Source organism: Numenius arquata, chromosome 9 (genome assembly GCF_964106895.1).
Source record: "Numenius arquata chromosome 9, bNumArq3.hap1.1, whole genome shotgun sequence".
NCBI lineage: Eukaryota > Metazoa > Chordata > Aves > Charadriiformes > Scolopacidae > Numenius > Numenius arquata.
Genome location: NC_133584.1, coordinates 26,571,689 through 26,585,496, shown reverse-complemented (window position 1 = coordinate 26,585,496; position 13,808 = coordinate 26,571,689).

Genomic DNA, 13,808 nt, shown 5'->3' with positions numbered 1-13,808 from the left:
CCACTGTGTCTCAGCCCGGTAGCGCCCCTGCTGGGAGCTGGGCAGGTTGCTTCAGCTAGATTTCCCTTTGCATTTCCTCTTTCTGCCTCTGTAGAAGGGAGGGAAAAAAAAAACAAACACGTGGACATATGAAAAATATGTCCAAGCATCTTGTTTCTACCGTTGCTGATCTGCTAAGCTTTGCTGGCACTGCCAGTTTGAGGGGAGGGCTCAGGGGGAGGCCTAACTATGCATTGTTGCAGGTATGATCCAGTAATTAAACAAAAAATGTAAGTATTTGTCCCGTGCAGCTCTGCTCTGTTGGCAGTCGATGCATTTGCTGTGTGTCTATGAGCCGTAGGGCCTTGGAGGTCAGGTAAAATCAGGGTGAAGGTTCCTTAGTCTCTATTTCCACAGGAAAATTGCAACCCTGCAGCCCTAGATTTCGGGTTTTTTTATTTTTCCCCTCCACAGTGTAGCGCACACTGCTGACTTTGCACTGCTTTGCACATGCAGCTGGGTGAGGAGCCTGGGACAGCAGGAGGAGAGGGGGAGAAAAAGGGCTTCCAAGAGTTTTATTTCAATAGATTTGAGTCATCTCCAGCTGCCAAGTTGCAATAAGGAGATGAGCAGTGTGCCAGTGGTAGTTTTGTTCAGTTCAAATAGGTGCTGGTAGTCAGGGCCTTTATCCAGCATGGTGAACAGCATGTGCTTTTGGGTTTTGAAGTTGCAGCAATGTGAGTTTTGAAATGAGCTTTGCAAAAACTAACTGACATTGGGAAATTAATTGCTTTCTAAATTGTTCTGTTTTGCTGGCAATGATTGGATTGAATAACAATGTCATTAGGTTCTGCAGAAGTACTAAAAAGGCACTCTCTTGCTAAATCTCCCATCTAATAGTAGCTGATAATAATTACTTCATTTTATTTACCTGTAATTAATATATTACAGTCCTTGATGTTCTGTCTTCCTTTTACGCCTGGTGTTGCCACAGGTGGCTCTTGAAGATCCTGGCAATCCCAGCTCTCTTTACTGGTACCTGCTGGTGCCTCAATACCGTGCTGGCACTCCTGACATGCCCCAAGTGACTCTGAGTCTGTTTGTGATGGCAAGTAGAGAAGTTTGGTCACAAGGCTGTTGCAGTTATGGGTCTTTCCCAGAAGGGATGAAGACTTGCCTCAAGTCGCTCATGTCCTAGAACAGGAACTCCAGGTAGTCCTCGATCCCTGAAGGATTTTTGTTTCAAGTTTCCCAGAGCAGGAGATGCACAGTAGAGGAGTCAGTCACACTTCAGCCAGCACTGAGGGTGGTTCAGCTTGTCCGGATGCTCTGATCGCAGGGTGTTTCTCACCGATGCTTCTGTCACAGCCATCGTTGTTGGCTGTAGGGGACAGTGTGTGACGGCAGAAAGTCTTACCTAAAAAGCTCAATGTAAACACAGTCAGGATGGAAAGGGAAACAGTACAATCAGGTTCCTCCTGGCTTAGGTCTTGGGCTTTACCTGTGAGGATTAAGGTGACTCAATCAAATTTTAACCTTACGGGAGTGTCCAAATAAATCCCTTGGCAAGATGGGTTGGAGTAACCTCAGTGCTTTACTGTCGCCTTTCAAACTCACCTTGCCGCATGTGGGAAGGACATCTTAAAATAACTGGATGTTGCAGAAGGAGCAGCGTGTTTGTGGTAGTCCATCTTTCAGCATAAACCACCTGAGGTGACAGGTGCATTGAAGTGACTGACTTTAAAACAACAGTGGGATGTTCACCTGCCTGAATTGTCTGCTGAGATATTGACTTCTCTCAGGCAAAATCCCTAGTATTTTGATGTTTGAAAAGTGGGAGTGGCGATGTGATGGATTCTGCCTCATCTTCTGGGCTGCTTTTGACAATTATTTGCTGTTTCAAAGCTGCAGTCTGTGTCTGTAGCTCCTCTGCTGTACCAAGGGAGGCAGGCTCTTGCTTCCAAGCTAGGGTGGGTGAAAGCAAAGGGTCAATAAGGAAGGTTTTTAGTTCGTTAGGGACACGACTTCCCTGCACTTGGATTTTTTAATAGTGAGGATGAATTGGCATGGTAATCCAGGGCTCTGAAGTACATCATGCCCTCGCTACCCAGATGAGCTGCTGGGGTGATTTCACATCCAGGCAACACCAACTGAACTCCTGTAATTGAACCATGCAGGAATTTAACCACACAAGTACGGTCTGGAATTTTCATGATGGTCTATCTGTTCTGCTTGAATGAGTGTTGTGGACGGTTTAAGATGCATCTGCTATTACCAAAAAAAAGGTTATTCAAGTTTCCTTGAGGTACTTTACAAAAATGCCATGTTCTGCAGATGAGGCATATTTCTGACACTCTCTTCTTGAATTTTTTTTTGTCTCAATAATATAATGTTTGTGCTAACTGGGATAAAAAAAAAAATCCACACGTGCTAAACTTCTCCCATCTCAGCTAAAGCTTGTCTTAGAGCATGTGAAAATATTTTTGAGAGCTCAAACTCAAGTTCAGTAAGTGGAATAACAAGGCACAGCCACTTCTGTAGTGGGGTTGGAAGTTCTGACTAACAGCTGGAAATGCAGGGCTGCTTCTCTCCCTCCCCGTAACGTTATTAGTATTGGCTCAAGCTGTGTCACAACAACCCAGGAGGATCAGATATAGCTTATCAGAGGCCAGCCCTTTGCTAGGGAGCTTTGCTTTTACGCACCAGCTTCCTAAAGGAGAAATTTCATTCTAAGATTTTCAGGGGAAGTGGTCCAGTCCTATGTTGCTCTCAGCTAAAAATACGTCCCAAGAATTACAGGCTTTCAACCCATTAGCTCAGAAGAATCACTTGTGTTGCATCGTTTTTGGCTGGCGTTCAGCGCACAATGACAAGTATTTATTCACCCAGAAGTGGAGGGAGAAAGCTACGTGGACTGTGGCTGAAATAATCATTGGAGTGAAATTGTTTCAGCTGAAAACAGTTATGCCTTCAATAGTGTGTAACAGCCAAGAAGAGGTTTTTTAGGCTGAAGGAACCACATGGGGCTATCCTGCATCATGTACTAATATGGGTTTTAGGACAAAAATAGAACAGTATTTTTAGCTGAAAAAAGTTTGCCGTGAGTTCCTGATTTTTCCACCGGGAAATCTAGAGTCAAAATATGTAGCACCTAATGCCCTTTCTTCTGTCAGCAGCCTCCCGGGCCGTCTCCCACAGCAGCACATCCACAGGCCTCCTCCGGTGTTCAGCTGGGAGCAGGTCTGATCCCTGTAGTGCCTGGACACAGCATCTGCGTAAAACATTGTTGCTTCTCACAGCTTTAGTGCTACCAATACAGCCAGAAGTGACTTAGAAGGCGAGGGAAAGGCTACGGCTGCGGGCGATAACCTGTGCTCCTGAAGCGAGGAGGAAGCAGCCCGGCAGTAATTTACCTCAGGGGCCGAGGCCCCACCCGCCGGTTTGCTCCCCCCGGCCCTGGGGGGGGGCCCTGCCCGGCCGGGAAGGAGGCGGAAAGCTGAGACAGTACTGTCACTGCTGGGGGAATTCGTGCTGAGGGGGTCCCGCCGCGACGGGAAAGGCGGGAGGCGCGACGGGGCTGGCCTGGCCGGCTGCAGCCCTCAGTACCGACCCGCCGCCACAGCACCTCCACCTTCCCACAAGGCTGTGCGGCGGGAGAGTGCAGTCCCCAGTGCTTCCAGCAGGGGGCGCTGTGTGTGAGGGGACATGCGCGCGCAGCTGCTCCCCCCCCCCCGCCTTCCCCAACCCGAGGCACGGTGTCGTCACGCGGGCGGTGCCTGTGCGAGGGCGGGGGAGGGAAGCGTCGTCGTTCATCCGGGTCCCGCGGCGGAGGCGGGGGGGCGGGGTCTGTCCTCACGTGACGTTGCGTGGCGGCGCAACCGCCATCTTGTGTTGTTGGGGCTGAGGAGTCGCTGTGGCCGTGAGGGACTCTCCGTCCGGGAGCGCAGGTAACGCCGTCCCGCCGGCTCCCTGCCCCCGCCGCCGCTTCGGCCGCCCCCGCCGCCTCCCCCACCGCCGCTCTCCCGCCGCCGCTGTCCTTCCCCGCCTGTGGGAGCGGGCCTAGGCCGCCCGCCGAGCACCGGCCTCGCCGGCGGCTCCTGTCCGCGGCGGGTGCCGCAGCCCCGAGGCGCCCTGCGGCCTACCGGGAGGCGAGGCCGCCCCGGCCCGGCGACGAGGGGCGCGCCAGGAGGGTCTCCCCTGCGCTCCTGGCGATGGGCTTTCGCAGGGCTTGTTGGGCCTGGCCCCGCTTGGAGGTGCGGGCCTTGCCCTCTCCATGCGGCTCCTTGGCAGCAGGTCCCGGCAGGGGGAGACGGTGCTTGTCAGCCGACGGCCGGGCGCCCAGGGCTCCTCACGCCCTCCGGGGCTGGCAGTTGCCTCCCCGGTGCCGTCTCCTCTTAGGCTGACCCTTGTGAACTCGCTCGTCCCCTCCCAGCCCGGTGGGAGCGGGCCTCTGATCCGGCAGCGCCGCGGGCAGGTGCGCCCTCATTGAAGCCTATGTGTGCCCCGCTTCGAGCACGCCCAGCCCTGTCAGGTTACACAGGCACAGGAAGGAGGGAGCTCGTCGAGCGCTCGAGCCTTTCCCCCTCCTCCCGCAGGCAGCAGGGTGTTGGGAGCAGCAATGACCAGCAGTGTTTGACTGGAGAGGCCTTGGCAGGCTGAAGAAAACATCGATCAGAATTGTGTACGTTTGGTATTGATCCAAGACAAGTAGTTTCAGTGTCAACAAAGCAGTCTCCGCTCTTTCAACTCTGTCTAATTGCACTTTGAAGTGGGACAAGTTGTAGGCCAAAAGGAGATGTTGCCAAGTAGTACTTCTGGAATAAAACCTACATTTTCCCCAGTAACCTTCAGCGTAATGTTCTTGGTTTGCTACTGTAATGCTTTACCTTTTACTGTAATTCTTAAGTTTTTGTTTTGTTGGGTGGGAGGGGAAAGAACTTCTGAATTCTGAATATGTTTTTCTGTCTAACTTCTTGCTGCTCATTCTATTTTCTTGCTTCAGGAGCTGACTTGGGCAAGTTCCTGGAAAGTACGTGTGAATTTTTTTCCTTTTCCCATAACTCTGCTGGTTGCTTTTGTTCTTAAGAAACTTTTTAATAAACACAAATTAATTTGTTGCTTTGTGAATAGAACATTTGGTAGATTCACAGTGTGATAATTGGGAACCTTTGTAAACAAAACGGGTTGCAGTTGTCACCAACAAAAGCTTTGTTCTGGTATTTTTGAGCTCTGTTATTGGGTGTTGGCTCCAATAGATAATAAGGGCTTTAGTATTATGAGGTATTGGTACTCTTGCTGTTTGCTTGAATAGGCATCCTTTGAACAGTTAGCTGATGCTAAGATAAAAATGTGTGCCCTAATATGTCATGGAGGTGTCAACAGAAATGTTGGAGTGTCCATTGCCCCTTCTGCACCCCCGTTGCCCCCCCCCCCCTCCCCCCCCCAGGCTCATCTAGTTCTACAAGTTAACTGATGTCAGTGGTCATGTGTGTCAGTGTTAATTTATCACTGCATGTGTGATTAAAAAAAAATAAAGATTCTGTCAAAGGGTCAACTATAGAGATTTACCCATGGAAGTTGAATGTCACTTTCAGCAAGACCTGGTTCTTGTGTTGAGACTTTGATAGCCCCTTTCAATATTTGAGGATATTGTATATAAATACTGGCATTTCTTAGTGATTTTAAGAGCTGCTCAGGCTCTCCCAGTCCCTGGATGCATGAATGTACATGGGAGTACCTGGTCACTGTATTTCTTTTAGCACCTTTTCTGAATGGTTTCTTGAACCTGTATTTTAAAGCAGGAGCATAGAACTAAAATGTGAAGTAGTCATGTTGCAGTGATGATTTTTTTTCACAGGCTGCTTACAAAAATTATTTGATACTACAGTAAAAACTTGGGCTCGTGCAGATCCTCTTTTCATTACAGATGTTGATTTTTAGAGGTCTGTAAAATATCCTCACATACTCCTGTTAGTGTTTTTTTTCTTGCCTTCCTAAAACATACAGTAGATGAAAAATATAATCTTTATGATGATATAAGTGAAAAAAAATGCTTGTAAATAGGGAGTTGAGGGCTTTACAGTTTAATTTTTCCAACTGTTTTACTTCTTGATTGAGGAAAAAACCCTGTCTGTGTAAAAGAGAAGTGCAAAGAAGGTTTGATGGTTGGCTTTTTTTTTTTTAGGCATTTAGACTAAGCATCTCTTCTGTGCTTGCTGTCTCCTAAGGCCAGTTGTCTAAATGGAGTTCTGTCATAAACTGGAGTTTCTTATACCTGAATGTAAGAAAAAAGTTGGCAGGTCTTTTAAGATCTATAGATACTTCATTTAAAAACAAACTAGATGTCAAAGTCACATGGAACATCTCACTGGGGCAGCTGACTGACTGAAGAGGTGGTTTGCCACTACATGCCTGTGCTGAAAGATCTTTCTAATTATTTAAACATACAAAGGAAACATTGGTTCACAGTAACTGATGAAGATGAACTAGGTACCTGGATCATGGTCTTTTCCTTCCCCTCTTCCTCTTGCTTTAAAGTAGTTGAGGCTTCCAGCTCTTTAGATTATTTTTTTTTTTTGTTTGAAATACTGAGGATATAAAATTTGATTCTGCCTACTTTTGTCTTCAGTAACTGTCAAATGTATGTTTCTTACTTTTTCATTGAGGCCTTTAAAATTCTTTCTTAGGGCTTTTAAAGATGCGATGTTAAATATTCTCAAATTTGGATTTAGGAAAAAATTCCTTTTTCTAGCATCATCATTTTTCTGGTTGTGTGGTGCTGTGTTTTTTCTCTCAGTGCTTCTGCTCAAAGATGAGTAGAGATAAGCTATATTTAATTCATGATTATAGATAGACAGAGCTAAGGGGGCAGAGCAATAAAATTTCCGCTCACAAGCATAAAAGCACAGACCTGATCTTCCTTCTCCTTCCTACATAGCTTATTAGAGATCCATTGGATGCTTTAGTAAGGAGAAACCTGTCTCCTCTTTGTTACTGAAGAAGCATTTGTGTTGAAAGGGACTCTCTTTCTTTGTGTGGTTTTCTCATCAATTTATTTTAATTCATTGAGTGACACTTGAAAACCTAGGTGTCTGAAATGCTGGAGGGGGGATGGTACTTGATTTTTACAGGAACAAAGTCAGTTATCAGCCCAGCTTAGCCTCTCCTTTCCTCTCTTGCAGTCAATTCCTAAACGTTTTTTTGGTTGCAGAAATGGTCTGGCTTGAAAATTGTCAGAACTGAGAAAACTTAGCAAGTTTTCTCAGGATGTACATAAGTTATGGATGGAACTAAAAAGAATTATCAGTGCTTTAAATTCTGAAGTCTATTCAATGTTGGCCCTCTTGTGGTTGATGGTAGTATATATATATATATATATATATATATATAACCATGTAGTTCATCATAGTGATGTTTAATACCATTAATTTAAGATCTTGAGCTCAGATGGTAGCAAAGGATTATAGAAGACCGAGGTCTTTGCATTGCTTTGTTAGTAGCTGAGATTGCCACAGTGTGTTGATTACAAAATGTGTTCACTTCTCTTTTTTTTTTTTTTGGGGGGGGGGGGGGGGCTGCTTCATGTTTGTGTGGGAAACTACACTGTGATTGAAATTTTTATCTCCCTCTTGCCTTTTTTGTCAGGAAAGGATGCACAGACGTGTTTTAATGTGCCTGATGTTTATGGCAAGCATGAAATCAGAGTGTGTGTTTTCAGGAGTGAGCCTCTCCTGTAATCCTTAAAGCTTGTAATATATAGAAGATGGATATCTAGACCTCAGGATTGTGGAGAAAAGCAGAAGGGATGCCAGGAGCTCTCTAGATTTAGTAGAGTCTATAGATCAGTGAGAAATTCTGATAGATTTGTCTTAATATATTGTCTTGTTGACAGTACCTTTTGGATCACTTACTATTTTTTTGATTCCCTCAACTAATTATTAAATCAGTGCATTATGATTTTTCTATCCTTTTGGCCATATGCTTTAAAAAATTAGGCAAATAAGGAAGAATGATTACTTGATGCCTTGTATATGTCTTGTATATGTAACTTGTCATTATAAACAGATAAATGAGCTTACATATAACATGTCTGGAAAATAAACAGGTTAGAAAAATGTTTTTGTATGTTAAATAGGTGTTATTGCAGTGAAAGTAAGCGTGATGCATTGCACTTTGTGAAGGTAACGTTTTGTTACTGAGTATTTGGTCTTTTTTTTTCAGCAGAGAAATACTTGTTTCATGTTGTGGTTACTAGGAAATACTTTTCCCTTCTGTCACTGACAACAAATTGAAACGCTTTGCATTCTGTTGATAGTATTTAATGATAAAGATACTGGTTGGTTTGACCGGGAGATTCAGAGGCTATAGATCTACATGTGTAGATCAGATTGGGTAAAAGCAGATTTGTGGTCTGTGTGTGGCAGTGTGTCAGTTCAGATTGGAAGAAATGGGAGGAAAAGGTGCACTCTGTGCACTGTGGAATTACTTTGGGTGATGTTTTATGACGACAAATGGATAGCTGGGTTTATGTAACTTCAGACATAGTTGGAATGTCATGTGGCAAGGAGTTGCTGTGAGTGGCAAATAATGGATGTATGAACTGATTTTTTTTTTTTTTTTTCAGCTACATATGGTAGGATTTGAAGATGATTTAGGTTGGAAGAGACCAGTCTTTGGTGGTTGTCTGCTCCAGCCTCCTGCTCAAAGCAGGGCTGACGTCAGTGTTAGACTGAATAATGTGTGTGATAGAAAGAGAGGCTGATCATGGAAATAGCATATGGCAAGGTTTTTAAGTAAAACCATCTAATAACTTGATTTAATAAATTGAAGGCCCGGTTCATCTACCATTAAAACCAGTGGAAGCTTTTACATTAGGCTTAGATAATGCTGAATCATCTGTATGTGTAGTTTTCTCTATGTTATACTAGGTTTTAAGAGTACTAAGGCAGGATCAGGGTAGCATCACAAGTCAGTTTAAAGATACGGTATTTAGATCAAAACAAGTGCATATTTTTAGTGATATTAACATAAAGAGAAGAATAATGATAAGCTATTAAGTGTTGTCATTCATATGTAGTAACAAGTTGCCTTCTGTCTTCCTGATAGCAATCTGATACATGTACTAATTCTCTGTTAGGACTTTTCATTAGATGCTTTCTCACTGTTGAATATTTTGTTTCCTGAAGTATAGGACATCTCAGAACTGCATGAGTTGGAGGCCTTAAGAAGGGGGTGGGGGGAGAGAATTTCTACAAAGTCCAAAGAAGCTGCTTATGTAAATGATACTTAAACAAAAAAAAAAAACCTGTAACAAGCCAGATCTGTTAGTTCAATGGATGTTTTCAGTGGATGCAGTGTGAAGCTTTGTTGTGCCATTTTGAATGTACATATGTGTGTGACGAGTTGGGGAGAGGTGCTGCTGTGTGGTTTTGGTTGTGTTCAGATAGTCTGGCTACTGGCCTTGTTGAGGAGCAGGTAGACAGACTCATCATCCTGATACGTAACATCTTGCAGAATGGCACGGATGAAGTATTTACCTACTGGCAAATTTTCCATGTACAAGGTAGAGACAGATGTGGAAGTGATTTTTCAGTTGGAAAACAAGAGTGCTGGCAGGATTTTGGGACAGGATTTGGAATGAGAAATGGTTTGTGTTCCAGCCAGTGGCAGGGCCAAGGGTGTGGTCCCCTGACTCTGCTTGGAGCTTAATCGCCTTTGGCTGGAAGTCTTGTAATAAAGGTGGAGGTCACGCTGCTTTCTGGCAGAGAAGCTGGGAGAAGCTTTCACATTTGTTGGTGAAGCGAGAAGTGGATAGCTCTCTAACCACCAGTGCACGGTAATAGGTAGGAAAGGAGGAAAATACCTGGAATTGTGATATTTAATGTTCTTTGATTTTTTTTCTTGGGTTTTATTAGGTGTGCAAGTCTTCTTAGTCTCTCTTGTCATCCTTTCCCAAAAGAGCTTCAGCACGTACTTTTTCTGCTTGTCGTTCTTGACAGTGGTGCACCACATTGCAAGGTGCAGCATTCTGTGAAGTTTTAGATGGATCTGTATGAAGTGAGCAGAGGGCAGTCAGTTTGGTTCTGCCATTTGAGAATGTCTCGGACAATTTTTGACCAGAAACTGCTGAGAAATGGAAACATTTTTGTGATGATTTGAGACAGGAAAATTTTAAGACTTTAAAAGAGATCTAAAAATGTAACTGTAATAGAGGTGTAGCTTCTGGAGAAGTGGACAGTTTAGACATTGTTCCCTTAGGAAAAAGTTCTTCCTGGCATGTGAGTAGGTAGGTCTTGAAAAATTCACTGTCTTTATCAGGATAAAGGTTTGGTAAGCCATAAGGGACTACTCTGACTTGTCTGGCATCTTGTGTAATGTGAGTAATGGATTTTTTTTTCTGATTCATTTTCTGTTTAAACTAGAACATACTTTTTAGAAAATCATTTAGTGTTGACCAGAAAACAAGGTACTCAGTTGTTTCTCTGAATGTCTTGCTTTAGTCCATTCACTAAATAAATTTGGATCTTCAGCCTTTTTTTACCTGCATCATCGTTTATGGACTGAGAAAAAAATAATTTTTTCTCAAAGCTCAATAAATAGGGCTGTGGTAGTTTCCCTCCACACACATACTGTAAGGCCTATCTGTCATGTTTTATCAAATTTTGAAGATGTGATTTATCAGCTTTTTTGCCTTATGGACAACAGAACAGGGCACAGTATCCCTGCAGTGATAAAACCCACTCTGTGTTTACTTTATATTTCCTTACTTGTGTATTCATTGTTTTATGTTAGCTCCTCTAGTCAACATTGTATCATATGTTTCTTTTCAGCTGATTAATGTCATAAATCTCAGATTGGTTTCAGACTGTTTTTTCCAGAATAGTCTTGTGTTTGTTGTATATCACCTACATTTTCTGCTCATGAGTCTTTTGATTGTATGCTTGGCTTTATTAAATGCAACCTGCTATACTGGACCGAGTAATTAAATAATTCATAATGGTATTATTGATGATGTGTCATTTCCATTATTTACCATATCCATGTTTGTCATCCTCATGTTTTAGAAGTTATGTGGGTCAGTGTTACAGATCCTATAGAAGTAGAGGAGAGCTTCTTACCTTTTACTGTTTTGAGACTATTTTGCCTTCTGAGATTGGTTGTTGTAGATTCTTTAGAAGAGAGGGTTAAAATCAAAAATAGCTTGTGATGATTTGAGACTTTTCATGTGGTTCTGAATGATTTTGTCCTTCTTAGCATTCTACTTAATTGAACTGTCCTGTTGAAGTTAAAATTTATTTCACCTACTTGCTTGAGCAATGAAATTTCTACTTTTTCAAAAGTACATTTTGATTTAATGTCTTCCATAAATCCATGTTGGCTGGCCTTAATTATGTCAGTGTCCTTTAATCAGTGTTGTCTGCTTTAGCCAATGATTAATATCAAACAGACTGATAGTGTAGCCACCTGAGTCATTCCTGTTTACCACTGTACTTAAAAGGTAGCTTGCATACAGTTTTGGATCTTCTTTAATATTTCAAGAATTAGAGAAAAACAGCATTAAGTATTTGGTCAGCCTGTGAATTTCTTGAAAAACAGTTACCGGCACTGAAGTTAGCTAGCTCTGGCAGCTGCCTGTGGAATGTTTTCTTGCTTGTGGAAGGTGAAGTTTTATCATCTTGATGTAATGTTGCTGTTGCATTGTGGAGCACTGCTGTTGAATTCCTGTTCCAAGTTTATTTAAGGAGAACCCAGTTCCTTGCTCTCAAATCTGCTCATGGTAGATTTCCGTTATGTTCTTTGGTTCTCAAGGTCTTCATCCAATTTCTAGGTTAAAAAGGCTGTTTCAAACTTACAGTAGCAACATAACTACCTTGAAATGAGAGGATACTTTTCTTCCTGAACATTTCTGATCAAACAGACCATTTCAAAATAAAGTAGCTGTGTAGAGGAAGGATCAGTGGTACATCTTTTTTCCAAGGTTTAGGTTTCCAAAGTTAATAAAAAACCTAAGCGAGCAGCAGCCCCAAAGCTATAAATTGCAGTGACAGTCCAAATCTTTAATTTTTTTTTTTTTGTCTGTAGGAAAGATTAGATAGGCAGACCTGAATGCAGACATGGCTTAGTCTCAACTTGGGATGCTGAGAATCAGTTTATCTCTATCCAAAACAGCAAAACATCTTGATGAGACAGATTGCCATGTGGTACAAGTTGGCAGAATTCTGTAATGGAAAACATAGGAACTTAACGTTGCCTGAACACCTTAACTCAAGTGCCTGTGAGTAAGGGACAAACCTTAAAATGGCAATTTCATGTAAATCTTGAGGTTGAGCAAAGTCTAGATACTGTGGATGCATAACAGTTCATTTCCTTCAAAGTCTCTGGAAAACAGCTTTTTGCCTATATATTTATTAGTAAGTTATACATTTTAAAAGAACACAGCTTGTGGCCAAAATATGCTACAGTAATTATAGACCTTCCTTAGATTTTTTTTTTTTTCAACTGAAACATCTTATGCATTTTAACACACAAATCTTGCTGGTAGAATCAAGTTCTGACTTGTGTCTGAAGCAGATGTTTGAGAGCTTTAGTAGATTTGTCAGTTACTAAAAAGCGAGCTTGAAAACTTAAAAAACCAGGAGCCTGGTAAAACAACCATTGTATGTAAAGCAAACCAATGAAATGAGTTGTGTGGTGCTGATAGCAACTTCTGTACCTATAATATTACCTGTTAATTGTCAGTGAAAGCCACTTAAAGGCTTAACGTTATTGGATTACATTTTGTGTCTGCTCAGAGGATGGACTTCTGACTTCCAAAGTACTAAGCTGCTGACAAAATAGAGAGGATGTTTTTTCCCTTGCCAGTCTGCACGGTTGTGATGGGGTTGATGTGATTTCTTCTCTTTTCAGTCCTGCATGCTTACAGGGGCTCTGTGGCTGGGGTACCATCCCAGGAAAATGGGGTCTCAGTTCCAGTTTAGGAAACAATTCAGTTTTTCCCCTAATACCCAGGAAAACTGCAGCTGTTTGTAGGGTTGCACTGGCACCTTGATCAAGGATTAACCTGACTTGAAGAAAATCTTGGAGAAAAGGTTCCCCTTTGAAGGAGTGGTGGGAAGTCCTCAGGTAGCATTCTTGCCCAAACAGTGGTGCTAATTGGACATTACCAAAATAGGGCCTTGGCTTCTTGCTTCAGCTTGAGGCTGTCCCTGTGTGCTCTTTGCCCATGTAAAATCTGTGGTTGTTCAGATTCCTCAATCAATAGCCATTAATTTGTAGAAAATCTTGATTTACAAAACTCTAGCAGTCCAGAAAGAGGCTTTTCCTTCATCAAATGATGTCAAGGAGGAAATGTGTTAGGTATGTATTATTTTTGTGATTTGTTATCCTTGATTAATAAGGAGGCATCATAGATAAAAAAGACAAAAATTAACATTTTAATTAGTATTGATGTTTAGAGCCTAGGAAAGTTATCTAGATAGTGAAGATCTGATGAATTTATGCCTTTTCCTTAGACAAAATAGTTTATGACCTGATCACTCATACCCTTTTCTTAATTCCTCACCCTTTTCCTTGCTCCACCCTGACTCTCCTCTCAGAGTGTGAGCGTCACATAGTCCACCCCAACTTGCCTTTCCAGTTGGTACAGCTGCCTCTCTGCTCACCGACTGTGTTGTGCAGTCACTGTCAGAGGTTCCTCTCCAGTTTGCCTTCCGTGCTCTCACCTTTTGGCTGCTGCTTTGTGAACCTGCAGAAGCACCACAAGGTTTTTTGCGTTCCTTATCTTGTCTGCTCTGACATGGCTAAGAGTATTCCTCTTGTGCATTTCTGGC